Here is a 21,814-nt window from a genome sequence, read left to right as displayed (position 1 = left end):
GAGAAAGGGGGTCCGAGAGAGAGGGAGATGGTGAGATGCTGAGATGCTGGTCTGGTGTTTTGGCGGTCTGATGATACATCACGGTGCAGACGTGCAGTCGTGTTTGTGCAACAGAGAGTCCGGAACCAAGCAGAGAGGGAAAGAGAGACGGACCCTTCTTCAGATGACAAGATGCCTAAGATTATGGTGAGGTGTTCCAGGTGTACTTAGGGTATCTAACTATGTCTTTTATTTTCAGGTTCTATGTATATGTATGTGCTGGTGATTGCTATAAATGTTCACTGTGATATTTAGTTATTTCTTTCTTTTGTCATCCTATTATCATGTAATAAAGAAACCCTAGAGCATATCATTTGTTTGTATTCCTTGTGAGGGAAGGTCGGGACCCTTTTTTACCAAGTACTTACAGAGGGATGGGCGATTCCCCTCTAATGGGTAACTGTTGCTACGGAAGGGAAATCGGCTCCCATCAGGGATGTCTAAATTCTAATTATTCTATCCAATACATTGCTAGGAGGAGCATGCTTTGTGTACCCTCTCGGATAGGGGAGGTGTTGTAATTTGCTGTGTACCCTCTCGGCTGAGGAGGTGTTGTGACTTGTTATTTGCGAGCTCCTCGGCAATGGTCTTATATGTTGTCAGTGTTTATTCCTTTCTTGGGTAAGTATTGTGAAATGTGGTGTCTTTCTGGAACCTGAGAAAGGATGTGGTAAGTAATGACCTGGTGACTGACAGAAGCACCAAAACATACGGAGAAATAGATATTAACGGAGAAGTAGGTCATTACAATTTGGCGTAGTCGGCAGGATATGAACGTTGATTTAAAAGGGGAAAATATTGTTTTTTTAGCAATTGAAAGCAGACTCTCAGATATCAGTTGATTTATTTGCATGGGGTTAGCCCATATAGTGTTCTGGCTCATGAGTGAGCTAATTGTTTTGGGTTGAACGAGAATTGCGGTGTGTTTAAATGTGTTTTGTATAAAGGGCTTGTGAATAGCTTTTTTACGTTAGGCAGAAAGGGCTGGATCCCTTTAAAATTGTTCAGTAAAAGATGCATTTAAAATGTGCTGAGCTGCAACATGAATGTAACATCTCAGAATATAACACTGAAAGGTGGGATGATGTTTCAAGCAGAGATAGTGGGGTTATTTTTAATGTGTTGTTTAACATGCATCCACAATTTGAGCATTTGCAAAAAGAGCTGAAGGATATGTTAATTGATGTCCAGTGTGAAAATATTCCTTTGAAAACAGAATTAAACGTGCATGATTTACATGGGAAAAATGTTACAGAAAATCTAGTCAGGTTGCCAATTGCACAGGCTGTTTAAATTAATTCTTTCGAAGAGAGTTTTCAGTCAAAAGGGAATGTGCAAAACGATAAGAAGACCCGTGTTTTAGAATGAACGATCACCGGTTGTGGAGATAAATCAGACCTATCAGTGCACGATACATTTTGCTTTAAAAGAAAAATGCAAGCATATGATTTTGAAAGTGTACAACAGCCAATTGAGTATGACTGGCTACTTCCAGGTTTTAAAAATGTATTTTGTGATTTTACCCAAAAGCAATGTGCCCCTTTTAGCAGGGAAGAAAGAAGCCAAATGCCCATGACTATGTGCTTTTGCACACTAAAAGATACTGGACAGAACAGCGTGAGAGAAAATGTGATTTGCTTATGGGAGATTGCACTAGTGGTAAAATGGCCCAATTGGACAGGGAAAGCTGTCTGCGCAGAGTAGAACTGAACAGAAACAGATTTGGTAACATCAATCACAAGAATAAAATGTTTTAGTGAATGTGAGAATTCCTAGATTATGACAAACTGATGCTGCCCCAAATGTTGTTACAGAAATGTAAGGTGATGTTGTATGTGCCTTTTTAAGTTGCCAATGCTTGACAAATGATAGTTTAAAAGAAAATATATATATATGAAGGTGCATGCATTCAAAGGTGGGCTGTTCAATGTGGTTTTAGTTTAGTGTATTCCATTTAAGAATGGAAAATTTCACAGCTTTTGGGTTGTGAACGGCTGGGAACTGACATGCTTTGACCTTGAGGAGATAACATGCATTCCACAGAGCTTCCTCTTTCCCGGGCTCTTTGTAAGGGAGGGGGCGATCGCAGGAGCAGTCTCCTCTCTGCTTGTTATGTTTGGCGAGCACCCAAATTGTGTCCGCGGAAGAGCTCTGTGTAAAGGAGGGGGGATTCCACTCTTCAGACTGTGAAGCTTCCTTTAATTGGAAAGATAGGGAGGCTTGCAAAGTTGCAGGCTCATCACCATCATGCCCCATCCCTATGAGGAGGTAGGCAGGGCAGACAGAAGTTGGCAGGCGCTTCGCTCTTGGAATGTGAGCTCTTCGAAGGGAGGGGTTGCGAGGCAGAGAGCAGTCTGTCTCTGTTATGGTTGAAACTGAGCCAGCCCTGGGTCGCGGACATCTCTGGAAGGGAGGGGTCTGATAGCTAGGAATGAGAAAGGAGTGAAGCTGGCTAACCTCAGCCCTTCCGGTTGTGCAAGAAAAAATTAGATTTTGACCAAATAAACTTATAGAATATAATGCAGGTAGCATTCTTAAGCTATTCCCCAGATCTAGAGGAGAGCTTTGCAGACAGAAATCAAAATATTGGACTTTGAGAGATGTAAAAAGAAAATTATGTGCTTTTGAATTGCAGTTTTTTGCAAGACATGTGATACTTGTTTATCGTTTCAGATTGCGGTGCCGGAGTGCAAGTGATTGCCCTCCCTGTATGCATGGCCCTCACCCCCCTTTTATTATTTTACTTTATTATTTTAGTTTTTGTTATTTTTTGGAGAGTGGACCCCACAACCCCCCCCAAGCCTGGAGCCAGACTGGACGGTGGTGATGTCCTGGGGCTGATGGCAGACGGGAGCTGATAATCTATGGAGAACCAGATCAGATGGGTTTCTTCCTTGCCGAGGGGATACTGAGGAAGTTGGATGCCAGAGTGTTGTCATCTACATAGATGGACTGCTTCTTTCTAAGCGAAGACGGGATCAGCAGACTATCCTGCTATTGGAACTGTCCCCTTCAAATGAGGCTGACTTTGAAAGCATGAGAGCTGTGTGTCTTTCGCACAGGAGAACTGCGTGTGCACCCTGACGAGAGACAGTGGTGTTTTTTGTTTTGCTTTTTTCACAGAAAAGAACACTTTTTTTCCAGTAGAGACACTTTGCTGCCATTGGAGTGGATATTTTCTGAGCTACAGTTGGCTGCCTTGGCAGTAGAATTTGCAGTTTCATTATTAGAGGTTCAAATGACACAAGCTGAATTATTTTTTAGATATTTCACCTGAGTTCTTGTTTTAGGTGATGCAGTAAGTTTAAAAAGAACAAAAAGAGAAAACCAGTTCATTATGATCTGCTTTGAATTCAATGTTTTTGAGTAGTCACTTTAACACAAGAGTTATTGTTTATGTTTTTGATTCTGTAATGCAGTTTTTACTCTTTGAAATATGGCCTACAATCTTGAATCTTTCACTCTGAAAATTTAGTTTTTAAGGTTTTGCCTTTAAATAAGACATGCGATGTTTCAATGACAATCAGATCTTCAGTTAGATGTTATTCAGTTGCTAGTTACTTTGCAATAATGCCAATTGTGCAGTTAAAATATGCAGTCATAGCTGTGCCTTTAGTTCAGTGAATTTATTTTTGATATATGTGAATGGTGATGTTCAAGGGTCAAGAGCTGCAATGTAGTGAATCAGCCACTTTAGTGGTCTGATGGTCTGTGATGACCCTCGATCACCACCATTGTGTACTGACTTTAGTGTGCTATGTTGCTTTAGCCTTAATGTAGGATGGTCTTGCATTAGACTAATCTTGCTAAAGAACAGAAGGTATGGGATGTCAAGGTGCAGTGTTGTTGGTGATGGTGCACACATGTGCTCCATAGTGGATACTGAGAGATTAAGTGCATAGTGTTATTTGAGTTAGGTGAATTATGACTTTAGCCTATTGGCTTTGACGAGGTCTAATATCATTCTGCCTTTCCAAGTAGTAGAGGCCTATGCTTGAGCAACTCCATATTCTAAACTGCAGCCATCTTCTGAGCCTCTGTATGTGAGAGGTTATATTTGAGATTACATGTGTTGTCCACCAGTAGTGAACCAGACAGAACCGGTTCTTATCGAGTGGAATGTGCTCTCTTCGTGCCGAGTCAGAGCAAAACGCTTGGCCAGCTGCTTGTTGTGCTCTTGGTACGAGGTGGTACAGGAATCCCATGAGAACTGTAGGCGGAGTTCGCTAGAAACTTCGATGGAGAGCTGCATTCTATATTAGAGAAAGGGGGTCCGAGAGAGAGGGAGATTCTGAGATTCTGAGATGGTGAGATGGTGAGATGCTGAGATGCTGGTCTGGTGTTTTGGCGGTCTGATGATACATCACGGTGCAGACGTGCAGTCGTGTTTGTGCAACAGTGAGTCCGGAACCAACCAGAGAGGGAAAGAGAGACGGACCCTTCTTCAGATGACAAGATGCCTAAGATTATGGTGAGGTGTTCCAGGTGTACTTAGGGTATCTAACTATGTCTTTTATTTTCAGGTTCTATGTATATGTATGTGCTGGTGATTGCTATAAATGTTCACTGTGATATTTAGTTATTTCTTTCTTTTGTCATCCTATTATCATGTAATAAAGAAACCCTAGAGCATATCATTTGTATGTATTCCTTGTGAGGGAAGGTCGGGACCCTTTTTTACCAAGTATTTGGTTAATTGTTGATATGGGAGGGAAATCGGCTCCCATCAGGGATGTCTACATTTTAATTGTTCTATCCAATACATTGCTAGGAGGAGCATGCTTTGTGTACCCTCTCGGATAGGGGAGGTGTTGTAATTTGCTGTGTACCCTCTCGGCTGAGGAGGTGTTGTGACTTGTTATTTGCGAGCTCCTCGGCAATGGTCTTATATGTTGTCAGTGTTTATTCCTTTCTTGGGTAAGTATTGTGAAATGTGGTGCCTTTCTGGAACCTGAGAAAGGATGTGGTAAGTAATGACCTGGTGACTGACAGAAGCACCAAAACATACGGAGAAGTAGGTCATTACAGAGGATTCAGAGGAAGGTGAAGGAGTAGAGGGAGACAAGGGGAAGGATGACTTAGAAGGATGGGTGCTTGAGGGAGTGAGACTATCAGGCTACCAGCTTCAGATTCACCATCACAGGGCACTGTGTGTGACTAGGTTGAACCTGGCTTCAAGAGATTACTACCCCCCCACCCCCACCCCCCATGAATATCTTAAAGCTGTATCCTGGAGATTCCTAGTGCTTCATTTATTTCTCAGTCCACTTCGACAATTTTCATCCTTTTCTAAGCGACAGTTAAAAAGGCCATATGAGCGTATTCAGTCAGATTTGGATGGATGTCACCAACTTGGAGCCCTACTGAATAGTCTTACTTGATCATGCTAGCTGGAATGCAGATTGATCTAATCTTTCATTATGCCAAACCTAGGCGAGGCTAAAAAACAATCTGACTATTCAAAACCACAAGGGTTAAAGAAATACTCTCCAGGGGATCACTGAACAATACTGTAATATCAACATGTACAATCCATACATTCTATTTGACTAACCATCCCTACAGAAAAATCCTACAGTGATTTTTATTAATGATAAAGGCTAATGAAGAGCAACTAACAATAACTGACTGTCTTGAGTCTTTTCTTTCCAGTGTACTTGTTTCACCTTACCTCACACTTTGTATAAACACCATTGTACTAGAGAATTGCCTTCTTTTCTGTGTATTTTACAAAACTGCTGTAAACTAAAATGGAGACTTATTGTAGATTTAGGATTTTTTTTTAATTTCAGTGACATAATTTTACTTGCTCACTTTATAATAATAAATGACCTTTAAAGAAAATCATCACAAAACATACCCACATCTCCATTACACCACAACAAAAGCAATAAGGCTCTCACCGACTCTGCAGCAGCCATTAAACGTAGACTTCTTTCTTGCTCAGTCAGGAATCTTTCTCCGCTGTCTTGAGGGCATTATGTTTTTCTACCTCCGGACATCGATTCCTTCAAGCAAGCAGGTATTCAGGTCCTGTGCAATGCAACCACAAATCTCAAAACTGGACCGAAAGCTTGCTGCAGAGATACAAGATGGTTATCTCACTCAATGAGTGTCAGTGGTGGGGATAATAATACTTACAAGAATTATTTACAAAAAAAAATGAGAGGACGCAAACTTAAAGCAAATCTTATAATATGTAAGCAATAATACCACTTTTAACTAATTAATAATAATACATGAAATCACCAGATTTATTCTACTAGAAGCACTCAAAATATAAATCTTCACAATATTCTGCTAAACCATCTGTGTAGATCACTATCAAAATTGGCCAGCTGTCTGTATTATATGAATATAGTAAATGTTTTCTGATGGCGTGGAAATAAATTACAGGTTCTACAAAATGACAGTTCTTCAAACATATGGACCACCTTGATATGAAACAGGTTATTCCAAAAACTGAATTCCTTCCTGGCCAACATGCACATAGATTGGTGATACACTCTGGAAAATGCTCTACACATCACACCAATACAGTTAAACTCCTGACATATTGATCTGGCTTCAAAGGATTCATTTTAAATTGTGTGTCTTCTTTAGTCAACTTTATTAAACCTATGCTGAAGAAGGGAGATCGAAGGCCTTTTTTAAAAAAAAAATTCATTTATATTAATTTTCACCCTCATGACTATACATAACATTAGCAGGCAAGACACACTGAGACATACAAGAAAATATATATCCAAATGGTCAAAACAGAAAAAGAAAAATATGACTATAAAGCATACCTACCAAATAGAAGTCATCATAGTACATTCTACACGTACTCGACAAACATATTAATTCATCTCCCTGAGCCCTAATTGATATTAGAACAAGCAACCAGCTAATCCTGAAGCATGAACAGAAATATCTCCATGCATTGGATAAAGTGCTAAGTGCTAATACATATACATAATATCAAAAGCTCACATCATAAAAGATCAGAAGTATAGGTTTATACCAAAATACAGTTTCCTTGTGTTTGTTAAAGTGCCACATGAAAGTGCAAGTGCATGAAAAAAAGGGGATCAATTAATAAGGAATCATGTGTATAGCCCTAGCCATAACCTAAGATATCTCATTATAATAAATAAAAAGGCTGTCTCAAAAGTTCAAATGCCCAGGATACAGAAGATAAAACATATACCTATTTAATCAATTCATGCATTTAAAATACAATGCGGATATCCAATATCCCTTGCAGCTCAATATAGATGAACCAGCATCCCACTTGCATTTCTACCTCTTAATGAACCCTCAAATCCTCCATTCATTTAGTAACCGAGGACCAGATCCTATCCCCCCACTGTCTCTTCTTGCGTCCTTTAAGCCTATATAAACAAATTTCCATATTATATACGGCCATAAATCAGGATCTCCACATTGCAAATGTTGGAGGCTCGGGTTTCAACCAGTCTGACGCAATGCAAAGCCGTGCTACAGTCATGGCTATAAAAAACAAATAAGATTTTTTCTTCAATATCACATGGTCCTCTGTATCATCTCCCAACCCTAATAACATCATTGGAGGAGTGACACAGATCTGCCCTCTGTTGACATGACTTAGGATTCCCCCTATCCCTTATGCAGATATTCTAATTTAGGGCATGAAATAAACATGTGTATAATTTCCGCGAGGTCTGAGCCACACTGTTTACACTTGCCATCAAAGCCACTTCCCCATTTAGAAATTTTGGCCAGAGTATATTATCATTTAAAAGCTGTCTGAAAATACTGGCTCCTCAGACTCACAGTTAATAGGACCTTGTCACAAAGTTCCAGTGACTCCTGGAGGCACACCCCTTCCATTTCTAACCTAAGATCTCACTTAGAATTCTGGATCTCTAAATCATCTTTTTGAGTTTGCATCAATAGTTCATATATATATAGAGCCTATTTTATACCTTTGTCCAAATGCCTTAACTAAAGGGATTTTTGTCATTGATTGTAAGTCCTTCTTAAAAAAAAAAAAAGAAAGTCAAGAATCTGTAAGAATGTAAACAATTCCCCTCTCGCTACACCGAAAGAATCCTGTAACTCCATATAGGAACAGTGCTGAGCATCAATATAAAAATCACCTATTAGGTAACCTTTTGCTTCAACTCCCAGCTCCATTTCATTTATTGTCGGAGATTCTGCAACAACTATTCCACCTGCCTCACCTGTTATTAATATTCCCATGTGTTGTATAATATACGACCAATAATACAGTGTAACATTTGGGACCGACCAGCCACCTCGAAGTCTTAGCAGAGTCATATATTTGACTGCTCTTCTTGGCTTTTGGTATCCCCAGAGGAAGCTGACACCAAGCGACTCTAGCTTCATCAGCCAGCATTTACTAATCTCCGCCGGAATAGTCCGGAAAAGGAATAGCACTTTTGGTAAAACATTCATTTTTAGTACATTACACCTCCAAACTAGTGAGAGGTGTAAGTGATCAATTCTATCCAGATCACGTTTAACCTTATCTAACACTGGGGCCATATGTATCTCCACCAACTGATCTAATGTAACTGTGATTCTAATTCACAGATAGACTACATCAGAATTCAGCTTATACCCTGAATATGCCCCAAATTGCTGTGCCAGCCTCTCAATTTCAAACAGAGCAGTAGCGGGATCTATGGTAACCTGCCACATCGTCTGCATATTCAAACACTCTGTATTCTACTTGATCATTGATAGCAGATTTAATACATGGCCCCCCATACAGTTTTGCTAAAAAAGGATCAATATAAGTGCAAATAGTAGAGGGGAGCCGGAAAAGCCCTGCCTTGTGCCTCTTGAAATACATATAATCTCAGATTCCAAACCTATTGCTTGCACTCTGGAGGTCAGGGTTTTATATAAAGACTTAATGTCCCTTCTAAATCCTCCCCTAAACCTTTTCCACTCCAAAACTGACCATAAAAATCCACAGGAGACATGGTCAAATGGCTTCTCAGCACCTAATAAAATCAGTCCTAAAGGGGTCTTTGGAGCTTCAGTTAGGTCGTATAACATAATCACTCGTCTGATATATTAGATGAGTGATTATGTTATACGACCGTATGTCTACCAGGAATAAACCAATGTTGCCTATGTGAAACAAAGGACAAGATAACTCTGCGCAGTCTGTAACACCGTGGCATGATTTTCCCATCACAATTTAGCAGAGAAATTGGTCTAAATGACCCGACAAGTAGGGATGGCTTATCTTTCTTCTTAAAAATCACTATGTTCGCTGCTTCCCATGAGAAATAAATCTGCCCTTGTTGTGCCTCTCAGAATGTTAACAAATGTCCTGTTGTATTTCTTGGTAAAATGTCTTAAAATTCCAACGGAAGGGTATCTAGACCAGCAGCCTTTCCTATAATCAAATAAGTTATAGCTTCTGAAATCTCCCCTGATATCGTAGAGTCAAAGGCTGCTTGTTCCTCTTTATTTAACCTAGATCTTTCTAAGCCCTGAAAAAGGTCACCATATCTATTAAAATACATTTAATCTCAGATTCCAAACCTATTGCTTGTACTCTGGAGGTCAGGGTTTTATATAAAGACTAATGGCTCTTCTAAATCCTCCCCTAAACCTTTTCCACTCCAAAACGGACCATACAAATCCACAGGGGACATGGTCAAATAGCTTCTCAGCATCTAATAAAATCAGTCCAAAAGGGGTCTTTTGAGCTTCGGTTAGGTCGTATAACATAATCACTCGTCTAATATATACTGAAAAAGGTCACCACATCTCTCGACCGGAGGTTCTAAATCCTCCAGGTATAAAGCTTCATAAAACTCTTTAAATACCTTGATAATTTCTGATGGGACGTTAACAGTTCTTCCCCCAGATCGTTTACAGCCATTATACACCTTTTCATCTCCTTCTGCCTGATCCTCTTGGCTAGCAATCTATGAGTAGCTTCTCCGTATTCGTAACACTCCTGTAAGTGCAATATTTCCCCACCACCTCGTTCCTAGAATGCTGAATAATGTTAGCCTTCCATATGGCTTTTTCCTGTTATACTCCTTGTAAACCATGCCTCGCTTAATATCAGAGTCAGTTCCCTTTCTGCTTCGGAAAGCTCCTTGTACAAACCCTGAATCTCCATCTGCTTCGATTTCTATAAATATAGACCAAAGCTAAGGGTCTCCCCTCTAACTCCTGCCTTTAAGGTGTTCCAGACCACCCCAGTCTCATCAGTTCCCCTGTTCGTTTCCAAGAACTGTCCAACCCAGAGTTTCATATGATCTAAATATAATGGTTCCAATAGTTGTTTGCTATCAAATATAAAAGCCCGACTAGGTCTACAAGAACCAAATACAAGGATCTCGAGGATTAATGGACTGTGATCTGATGATATTCTAGAGAACTTCTTTATTTTAGTCTCATTGACCAAGGTCGAGATGACAAAAAAAATAATATAGTCGTACCAATTAGTTATTTGGGGAAGAATAGTGCGTAAACCTGGGTTTGGGGCCTCTGTTTTGTTCTACACATATATAAGGCCATGGTCCGTCACTAAGCACTCAAGGCCGCTAAAAACCATTGGTTTCTTACCTACACAGTTCTGTTCCCAAATGTGTTTATTATTCCCCTTCAGATGGATATTTAAATACCTACAAAAAAACTAAAGGAAGAGGCCATGAGGCCAATTCCATATTTAGTAAATGAAATCAATATTTGACCCATAAACTGTACACAGTGTGAACCGGGCAGAGCCCTCGTTACATTCAATAATTATCCATTGACCCAATTTATCCACTAACCTACGACCATAAGAATAAATAAAATGTTTTGACAAAACTGCAACCCCACGTGATGTTACACCCTGCTGTGTACAAGCTAACCAAGTCAAGCCTAAATCTTTCAAAAGTTCTTTCTTTCCCAGGGAATATGAGTTTCCTGCATGCAAACTACATCTGGTCACATCACTCTCAAGCCTAGTGCAACTCTATTTCTTTTGTTTCTATCATTTAGTCCACAAATGTCAATCCAACAGATTTGTAGAATAATCCAAATTATTTTGTTTTCTATAGTATACATTTGGTCCTGACATCACCTTAGCATTTTTAATTACTGTCCTTGCTCATTCCCCACCTCAAATCATCTTCTATGAGCTCTTGACACAGAATAACCCACTCAGATCTATTGCCATTGGAATATACATTAAGGTTCATTTTTTCAAACTGTTTTAGATTTATATTTTTTATAAACATCTCTGCTGTCTTGCTTAGATCTTGCATTGTCTTGCCTTACCAATCCACCACCCAGCGCCCATGTCTCCCTCCTTCGGCGCCCCCCACCCTCCAAAACCCCGTCCCCCCTCTGCTCTTTATCTCCCCCTCTTACACCTTCTCCCCCTAGAGGCAACAGGACAGAGTAGGTCCATTCAGGATGGTATGCTCTCCCCCAACCCCAGGCCTCCTTAACTCTATATTACTTTTTTTTGTAAAAGAACCCCCCTCCATATTCCCGAACACTAAACCCACACCAATTGCCTACCAAAATGACTAGATAATCCTATCTCATACTTCATATGATGTTAATTACAGAATTCATCCAACTTATTCAAGGCTTATCCAGCGTCTGGAGCAAAAAGTAAGACTTATCCTTTACAATCACTTTGAAATTAGCCAGATTCAATAAAAAAAACCTGGGCCCCTTTGGATTGGAACAGTGAAATCAGTTGTCGAAGTTACCATCTCTTTTCCATAGTAACGTTGTAATAATCAGGCCTGATGAAAAACTCATACCCCTTAGCAGACCGTTTCTGATCCGGCCGAGCAAAATCATAAAGAGCCTGACACAACAAAAAAATTGCCCAGACAGATGAGTATTGCCCTTGGTTTCAGAGTTCCTTGCCCACTTTGACAGTTTTGTGCAAATGGAAACCTATGAGCCCTATGCACTTCAGCATCCCAATTCCAATAGGTAAGTTCCAGAAAGGCTTCTTTGAAAAGTTCCACAATAGGTCTGCCGGTATCCCCTCTCCCCACCCCTTCGGGGATGCCCAGGACTGTCAAATTATTCTGCCGAAGTCTGCATTCAAAATCCTCTTGCTTCCATTGGGTGTCATTAATTTGAGTTTCCAGCATTCCAGGTACTCTCTTCTGAGCCATTAAGTCACTTTCCATTGTTTACATTCAATTCCCTGCCTCTACAATTCTCTCTACAATTTCAGTACATGATTTTGCGACTCGCAGAATAGCACCCTGCATTTTTCGACAGGCTGACTGTGTTCTCCCACTCTCTGCTCTTGTCTCATCCAGGTGTGCATTAATACTTTAATAGATTGTTTCTAGTGAAATTATATCCGGGATTTCATGAGATCTCTCTTCCATCCAATGAAGTAGCCTCCAAGCTAGGAGTTCCAGAGTAACCTCAAAGCAGCTTCTTTGCCCCGGACGTGGCTTCATCCTATTGCATTACCATCTTCTTTATCTTTATAGTACCTGCAGTATCCAAGCCAGTTGAACCTATTCAAGGCGTTTGTTTCTCTTCCAAACTGCTCAAATCACTCAATATGCTGCCCAGGAAGTTCTCCCTGGTGCGCTGATCTAATGAGTCTTCTTCAGCAAACAAACTCAAATGGTGGTCAGAGAGCGAGAAGAATTTATCTTCTGAGTCAACATCAGCTTGATAATTAATGCCTGATGTTGTCCCGCTCTCCATGTAGCTTGTTTCTCAGTTATGGTGATTTTGCCCATTACAATCTAGAGGGAACCTCTAGATTGCCCACCAGATCACCATTGCCATTCTCAATTACCTCCTCTCCCAACATAATCATCTGGGGGGCATGCAGTGTCATGGGCTGCCTTACAGCGGCAGACATATTAGTCTCATCCTGAACACCTCTCCTTGCTGCTCCCCCACCAATTAACCGTTTTCGGGGAACATCCTTTACAACGCGGATGTTACACCGCAGTTCCCTTACGATGCAATTTTTACAACGCAAGTTGTAACAACGAATTGTGCTGGGGGGCGCTCCAGGATAGTAAATAGTTTAATTTACTATCCAACTCCTTCCCTACTATCCATGGGGACTGGAGTTGGAATAGTAAATTAAACTATTCACTATCCAGCCCCCAACAACGCAAGTCGTGGTAACGACTTGCGTTGTAAAACATGCGTCGTGAAGTACTGCGATGTAAAACATTGCGTTGTAACGACGTACATCCACTGTTTTCTTGTACTCACGTCCTGTATATTTTCCATATTTCCAACTTGAAGCACAGAGGCTCCACTGCTCTTTAAAAACTTCACCATAGAGTTTACAGCTGCAGCCTTTTTCATGTCCTCTGTTGTCACAGGCGTCTCTAGAATGCAGTTGTCTTAACTTTTCTTCATTGCGGTTTAACCTGATCGGGGACGACCTATATCCCCTCTTGACACGGCCTGACCGCCGCAAGTCTTCGGGGCTCTCACAGTCTTGTAAACATCTTGTTGATTCCAAGCGTAGATTGGCGTCCTGACTTGAAGGACGCCCAGTGAACTGCTCCGAGGAGCAGCAGCCATCCATGCGGTCCGAAGATGTCAGTCCTTTCAATGCTCGCTGCCTTTCAGACTGAGAGAAGCATAAAAAAAAGCCTCCCAGCATCCTCCAGCATTGCCGATGCGCAGGAAATGGGACAATCCGGTAAGAGCCCAGCCAGGAGGAGCACAGAACGTCCGTAGCCAAACAGCTGCAATCTTGCCTCTCTTGAGTTCACCCTTTGCCAGGGATATCTAAGGTTGATGTGATATTTTCCATTTTATCAGTCTCGGGAGAGAAATGTTGACCACATGTTTATCATACACCCATTACAACATAAAATGTTAAAAGTCACTAGCTTAAGGTCTAGCACATCTTTAGTCAGCACAGCCTCTGTGCTAGTAACTTATATTGCTAATGTTAGACCCGGCTTCCTGGGCGCCAGGGCACTCAGGGGTAACTGCGCTCCAATCGCATCAACTGGAGTGTTCCCTCACTGGTGTCCTGGGGCCTCAGTACTAAGGGACCCAAAACTGGATAACCAAGTACTCCTCTCCAGCACTTGACTCTCTCAGGGTAGCGAGACAGAGCAGTCCAAGGCTTACTCAAGGAGGTGAGGTGGGGTTAGACATTCAGAATACAGTGTAAACCGTACCACCAGCTGATAAACTCAATGTCCAGTCAGTGCTTTACTTTTTATAAAAGAAAAGTACTTTAATACACATAAGATAATTATTCTACACATAAAACTAGGATAAACAGTGAAAACCAGAAGTCTCTACAACCCTCTGGGGCAGAGTTCTGACCCCAAACAGTATTATAGCGCCTAGACGCCAAGCACTATATAAACACGGTTAACATGAAAACACACAGTAAGCATTGCATATTACAGATCATGTTACACAGGACTGTTCTCATTCACTAAAGCCTTGTATTGAAAGGATATAGTTTCAGCATATGATGCGAAGTCAAATGGTCGTGATCAGCCCCATAACCCCCCGCCCAAAGCAACAGAAGTGCCCTCCCATTGTGAGTGAGGACACCGCTCTAGTGGTGTTGATCAAAGGTGCCGGATGTCTTGGCACAGTTTACTGGAGTCCCACTAGTCCAGTAGCCACTGGCTAGCTGAAGAAGGGTAGTGGCTGGACAGAGTGCCAGTTCACCCTGATACCCTCAGAGTTCACAAAAAGTAAGGTGGGGTCTGCTTCACTGGCTTCTCTTCCCAATTACTGCTTGTACAGGCTCCCACAGCGAAAGGGAGGAGCCTGGAGGGGATTTGATCTCACCTTCAAAGACTAGAATCAAGCATCCTCCTCTCTCTGGCTCTCGTCATGTGCTGCAAGCTTCTTTCCACCAGCCTCTGTGATGTGCTGTAAGCTTCCTTCCCACACCTTTGGTGATGTGCCGCAAGCTTCCTTCCCACACTGGGCAGCTGTCTGCAATTTCCTTGGTCCAAAGCGAACCCTCATCCAAGCCTCACAAACAGCTGGTCCTTAATTTTGCTTTCCTTCCAGACCGCAGTGAACAGAGTCTTATCTTCTGTCTTCACACCGCGGGGTCCGTGCCTGGCTATCTTCTCGGTCATAGCCCAGTCTTTGAACAACAGCTGACCACTCAGGCCAGACTTTTATCACCTCTGATTGATAGGCTCATCCAATCAGAGGGTCTGCTTCTTTTTACACCTCCAATCACAGACCATTCACCGCGTGTTCAATGCATGGGTAAAGCATGTAGCAGGTCGTGTTCTGGTATCAGGCTGCGCAACCATCTAGAGAGGAATTTTAATTAACTCCAGCCCAGGAGGCCCTGACCAGTGGGGGAGGATTCTCTCCACAAAGTTAGTGCAGCTAAACCCAGATAAGAGCTGAGTGTCTCCCCCAGCCCACCAGGCCTTTCCAAGGAAATAGGGAGGGGGAGCTGGGATGTCCAGCAGGACGGCTCGCATTCCTCACACTGGCTCAAATCACCATTCTTCCCCTGTACACGCACGGGCTCTCAAACACACATCAGTCAGACAAAGGCAACAGGCAAACTGCACAGACTTGGTCAGGAGGGTGCCTAGGGACTCACCCCTCCTGACTATAGATTTATTGCTGCCACCACTGTCAGTCTACCACAGCCATACTAGAGAGGGCAGTAGCCACTCTCTGAAAAATAGGGGTACACTAGGCATGCCCCCTCGACCTCAGAGCCAAGCTCTAGGGTCTCAATCCATGTAAACAGGGAGACCCTCAGTGGACATGTATGATTGTCATGCTCGCTGAGGTAGGGATCTAGAAACTATACAGTAGCTTTTGAGTGACTTGCCTGGAGATTAGCATAAGGCAGGGGAAGCACTCTCTCCAGAGACATGCAGGAGACTTCCCGTCCCAACATATGCCCTCCCCAGATCAGAATGGCCGGTACTTACTTCCCAGTGGGAGAAGACCAATCATCTGATTGGATAAACCGGCAGGAATGTCCATCTGCATTACCGTGCTGTAAGCCTGCTTTATGTTCCACTGTAAAATCTAGTCCCTGCAGAGATATGGACCACCTGAGCAACTTTGGATTCTCACCTTTCATTGCCATAAGCCACTTTAGGGGCTTGTGATCTGTTTGAACCACAAACTTTGCACCAAACAAGTAAGGCCTGAATCTTCGAAGGGCCCACACTATGGCAAAGTATTCTTTTTCAACTGCAGACCAGTTCTGCTCCCTGGGGAGTAGTCGGCGGCTGATAAAGGCCACCGGATGCTCCCTTCCTTTTTCATTGAGCTGGGCAAGAACTGCCCCAACTCCCTTGTCTGAAGCATCTGTCTGCACAATGAAGGTCTGACTGTAATCAGGGGCCTTCAACACAGGTGCATTGCATAGTGCAGCCTTCAATCTATCAAATGCCTTCTGACACTCTTTAGTCCAGATCACCTTCCTGGGCTGCTTCTTAGCAGGCAGGGTGTCCCCTGTGCCTGTGTCAAGAGCACAGACAGGCGTCAGCCCAGGGGTAAGTGAAAAGAGGCGGGACAATCTCCCCAGCAGCTCTTTACACTCCACCTGCTGTTCAGGTGTCAGTTCAGAGGCAAGCTTAACTCCCTCAAATGAACCATCCTTCTCATCACCTTGCAATAAGTCAGGGAGGGACTCACTCTCCTCTTCTAACTCTTCAGCCATTGCAAGTAAAGAAACCGTGTCATTCCTGGGAAGACACACCACCCTCTCTAAGTGTACCTATACGACTGGTAGGGGAACCAAGGGTGCCTTCATCGGGCCACCAGACATGCTGCTGGCCTGACAGACCAGACAGGTATGGCAAAACTTCTCCACCTCCTGACCAACTCCTGGCCAGTAGAACAGAGGTGCTAACCTGTCCTTTGTCTTTTTGATGCCCACGTGACCAGCTAGGGGTACTTCATGGGCTTGATGCAGCAGGAAATTCCTGTGCACCTGAGGAACCACCAACCTTTTGCTGGTTCCTGGCTCTGGGTCATGAGGCTCACTGTAAAGGAGTCCATCTTCCCAAGCCACCTTGTGCTTTCCGACTACTCCAGTGGAGACCTGCTCCTGAGCAGTCGTCCGCAGGCGAACAAGTGTAGGACACTCAGCCTGTGCCTTACAAAATTCCTCATGGGACGGTCCTCCTGCCACAAGCAGCTCCTGCAGCTCTGGCAGGGACCCAGACTCCAACACCTTATCCGCCTCTGGATGCTCACCTTCCTCTCCAACTGGAGCAGGAGGTGCCGACACCAGGACAGGTGCCTTCTCAGAATCTGCCCTTGGTCCTTGTTCCCCTCTAGTGTCTCTTCCACTAGAGCGGTCCCTGCTTCACTAGGAAGCAGTTTTTCAGTCTGTGCCCTAGTGAGCACAGCTGATGAAATCCAGGCCATATAGGCCTCAGGGCCTGGTACTAACCCGGGTTCAACAAGATCATTCCCCAGAAAGCACCCAGCACCCTGCTTCTCTCGCACCCCGACATTGACCATGGCCTTCCTGCCATTCACCCCTACCTGCACTCTAGCAAGAGGGTACTCCATGTCATCACCACTAGCTACAAGTCCATACCCCTTGGAATCAGGAATGATCTCTTCAGGTTTGAGATATTTACGTTCAACCATAGTCCTGTGGGCACCAGTATCCCTCATGGCAGGAACCTTCCTTCCATTGATACTTGCCACACTCAAATACCCCGTTGAGTAAGGGTGAATATGCTTAAGGGCTTCTGGGTCAAGTTCCCAGATGTCCCTGGTGACTAAGTTAAACTCACTTGGGCCTCCCTTCATGTCTGCCCCCCACTGAAAGCACACTTGCTATCACGGGTGCCACTGGCACCACGTCCTTCACTGGGCAGTCTGGCTTTAAGTGTCCCTCTCGTTGGCACTTATAGCATGTAATCACCTTTGGAGTGAATGGAGCCTTACCTCCTTTCCCCTCCTGGTACTGACTAGAGGCCCCGTTCCCCTTAGACTCTTGTCCTGACTGAGAGCCTTGGGAACCGTTCTGGTCCTTCCCCTCTGGTTTAGGCCCAGCCTGCTGGGAGTGCTTCTCCCCCTTGGGCTTGGAAAGGGGTTGCCCCTGCCCCCTGTTCACTCTGTTGGCAAGCCACTTATCTGCCATCACTGCAAGTTTCTCAGGATCCCTCTCAGGAAGGTCAGACAAATACTGTCTGAGTGGGACAGAGCACTCCTCCCGGAGACGCTCTGCAATCATCACCTGATTTAGGGACTGGTAATCATTTGCTTCCATCCCTCTCACCCACTCATTCCAGTCTCTCACTATGTCATGGACCCAATTCTCAAAAGGAACCCTCTCTGCCTTCTTGTTGTCACGGAACCTCTGCAAGTACTGGGCTGGTTTCAACCCAAACCGCCTAATCAGAGCATCCTTCATGCACTCATATGTCAGACTGTCTTTCTCAGGCATCCTTTCAATCACTTCAGTCCCTTCCCGAGGGAGGCGACTCAGTAAAGTCGCTGCTTTGGACTGACCATTAAGACCTTGAGCCTTACATGCTAAATGAAAGGCACGCATCCAACTGAGAATATCAGTGCCAGGGACATACATGTGTATCAATTCTTTTGGTACCTTGGTGGTATTTTCCTTTCCCTGGGACTTTGAAGTGGATGCACCATCCACAGAGCTAAGCCCTCTATCAGCTGCTAACTTGAGCTTCTCTTTCTCTAGGGCTATCCGCTCTTTCTCCAATTCCCTATCCTTCTCTTTCTCCTGTCTCTCCCTTTCTTTCTCCTGCATCTCCCTTTCCCTCTCCTTCTCCTTCCAAGCCCACTCTTCCTGTCTGACCCTTCGCTGCTCCTCTTCTGCCTGGCGGGCCATCCTTAGCTTCTCCCTTTCAAACTCCCTTGCTTTCTCCTCTGCTAAATCCTTAGCTTCCTGGAGTTTCAGCTGAAGTTTAAGGGTCTCTGCTAGCTCAGTCCCTCCTAAGGAGGCGAATCCTGGGACAGGGGAAAAGGTAGCCCTGGAGATAGGGGGAGGTGAAAGTCTAGGGGCAGGTCTAGGGGAATACCTAGGGGAAAGCATGGGGGAAAGCCTTGGGGAATGCCTTGGGGCTGGTACAGGAGAAGCCTGCACTGACTGACTTGGCAGGCTTGTGGTATCAGTGCTCTCCAAGGGGGCGTGGCTAGCAGCCGATGCAGCAGGTCGCAGCCTAGCGAGGCTCCCGACCCTCCGCCCGGCAATCCGCGATTAATCCTTCCTGTGACCCGGGACCCCCCTGCAAATCGGGCGGATCCCGAGTACTGCACCCGGGCCTGCTCCGGTGCGAAGCTCGAGCCGGAGGAGCTGTTGCAGCGGCCGCCGCGCGCTGCGGAGAGCCCGGGCCGCCGTCACACAAGATGGCGGCTCCCGAATAGCCGGGCGCTGAGCAATTCCAGGGGCTCCTTCCCCGGCGCCTGGTTGCGCTGCGCGAGGCCGGCGGGCCCCTACAGCGCTGACCGGAACCTTCGGGGAGACTGCCGACCTCCCGCCTGCGGCGCAACTGGAGGTAGAGGGCTGCCTGCGGAGGGACCCGGCGAGACCCCGCCCCACCCGGAGCACCAAAATCCACGTCCCGGCTTTGGGGCCTACGGTCCCGAAGAGGACGGCCCAACCGGACGCAGAGGAGATCCCTGAGGAAGGCGTGGTGACGCGAGGCGGCTGGCCATTGAAATCCCGCCGGCCCACCTGCCGTGCCAGTGTGAGGACGGCGGAGCTCCGCAACTGAAGGACGCGATGATCGGAGCCCCGGCTCGGGGGAGTGCCCTGTGAAGGCCTGCGGCCCCATCACCATCGCTGGCCGCTTCCTCGGGCGGCATTGACTGGGTCCGGTCCGCGGGGAGGGGCCAACCAGCTCTCTACTGATCCGCTGTGCCCGCCGCCCAGCCCCATCGAGCACCTGAACTTGAGCTCCCCTGCATGACCTTGGGGGCGGCTGGGGCCCTGACTGCCAGCCCGAGAGGCGAGTTGCCCAGTTCGCTGACCCTAGCTGAGAGGCGCACTTCCCTGCGCATTACACCGGACGCTTGGAGCTCGGCGACTACCGCTGCCTGCTATTGGGCCTGTGCTGCGCCTAAGATGGACGTTGAGATACTGCCTTGTGTGGGGGCGCACGGTGACCTTCACGGAAGGGCCCAAGGGCCCAACTAGCCTGCTGACCTGCGTGGGGCTCGCACTCCGGGGAGAGTGACCGGCTTGGGAGCGTGCCACAACTGTCCACCAGGACCCGGATTTAGGCGAGGAGCCCGGCTGCTCCTATTGCAGTGATCCCGGGATTGCAGTTGGGGCCCAGGAGGAAGTCTTTTCAATCCCCCAGTTACTACACGGGGGGTCGGTCTGGTGCGGGAGGAGTCTCCCACCGTTGCATTTCCCTGAGACTCAGCTCGACGACGCAGGTGAGACATGGGAAAGCCCAGAGGCCCCAAAGGAGACGGAAGTCCTGCCTCGGAAACACCCGAAGATCCCACGCACCCTGCGACGGACCTACAACAGATGCAGGACAGGATCCTGGAGGCAATAGCCGCTACGAAAGATGCCTTGCACCACGACATTGCGCAGGTGTCGGCTGGGCTGGGGCTCCTGCGCGCTGACCACGCGAAACTGACGGACAGAGTCAAGGAAGCGGAGGCCACCCAAAAGGACGTTGTACCAGCGCAGAAATCGATGGATGGGAAGCTCTCGGAGGCGCTGGACCGGATTCGTAACCTGGAAAGGAGGGCAGAAGACGCTGAAAATCGTAGTCGGCGGAACAACGTGCGCCTCGTGGGCCTTCCGGAAAAAAAAGAAGGAACAGACATGGTAGGCTACCTGCACGAGTGGCTGCAGTCAGTGGTGGCCCCGGAGGGCCTGTCCCCCTTTTTCACTCTAGAGCGGGCGCACCGGGTGCCGTCGAGACCTCCGAAGCCGGGACTCCCGCCCCGTCCAGTGGTCATCAAACTGCTACACTACAAGGACAGGGACTGGCTGTTGCGGCGGGCCAGGGAGGCGGGCCCGTTCCAGGTCGACAACAGTAAAGTGACGCTATTCCCGGACTACACGTTCGAAACCCAAAAACTGCGCGCCTCCTTCCTCTCTATCAAAAAAGAGCTCCGCGGGGAGGGCCTACAATACTCGCTGTTGTTCCCGGCCAGGCTCCGGGTGGTAGTGGACGAGAACACCCTGTTCTTCCCGACGTCAGCGGAAGCATGGACCTGGTGGGACACCTACAAAGCTGGCACGGATGGGACTCGATATCGGGCTGAAGAGGAGCGCCAGGAACATTCACTCAGGCGGTCGAGACGACACCGGAGGCGCGGAAAGGGCCCCAATCGGCCGACGGACTTTCAAACAGCGGATGAACGTAGAGCAGCACTGCAGGCGGTGAAGGAGGTATCGGGGTCAGCGCTGCCCCAATCGGAGAAGGACTCTGGCTCAGAAGGCCAGGGTACGGGCTCGGACACTGAACTTTCAGAGCTGGGAGGAGCCAGAGGCCCGAAGGTCACGCCACAGACATCGGGAGAAATCATTGAGAGCTGAACCCTCGATAAGGTACCTGGTTGGGTTGCGGGGGCTTGCTGCAGTTACTGAGAACTTTGGAGCAGACCGCTGTAATGTTATGGGACTTACGATGTATAGTAGGGCGGGGGATTAGGAGACAGCACCTACAGGTTCCAGGGCTAGCGTGCGCACCCCGAGGCCCATAAGGCCAACGTAGCATTAACTACGTATTAGCGCAGTTGTGAGCACGTTGCTCAATTGTTTGGATGGGTGCGACTCTTTTGAAGTTAAGTCCTGTTCTGGGGAGGCGGGCCTGGAGAGGTTGGGGCAACTCTG

At 46.0% G+C, this 21,814-nt stretch overlaps 1 protein-coding gene across 2 annotated transcripts in view; it reads right to left on the bottom strand.

Annotated features, from left to right (window-relative positions):
- Positions 1 to 21,814, bottom strand: part of TRERF1 (transcriptional regulating factor 1) — a 521,224-nt gene that overhangs the window by 458,847 nt on the left and 40,563 nt on the right. For both annotated transcript variants that reach the window (XM_078649717.1, XM_078649716.1), the window contains exon 2: positions 5,943 to 6,116. The gene's annotated coding sequence lies outside the window, so the exon portion shown is untranslated. The remainder of the gene's footprint in view (positions 1 to 5,942; positions 6,117 to 21,814) is intronic.

Source organism: Lissotriton helveticus, chromosome 6 (assembly GCF_964261635.1).
Source record: "Lissotriton helveticus chromosome 6, aLisHel1.1, whole genome shotgun sequence".
NCBI lineage: Eukaryota > Metazoa > Chordata > Amphibia > Caudata > Salamandridae > Lissotriton > Lissotriton helveticus.
The sequence above is the reverse complement of the archived record's forward strand: the minus strand, read 5'-3'. Positions and strand labels throughout refer to the sequence as shown.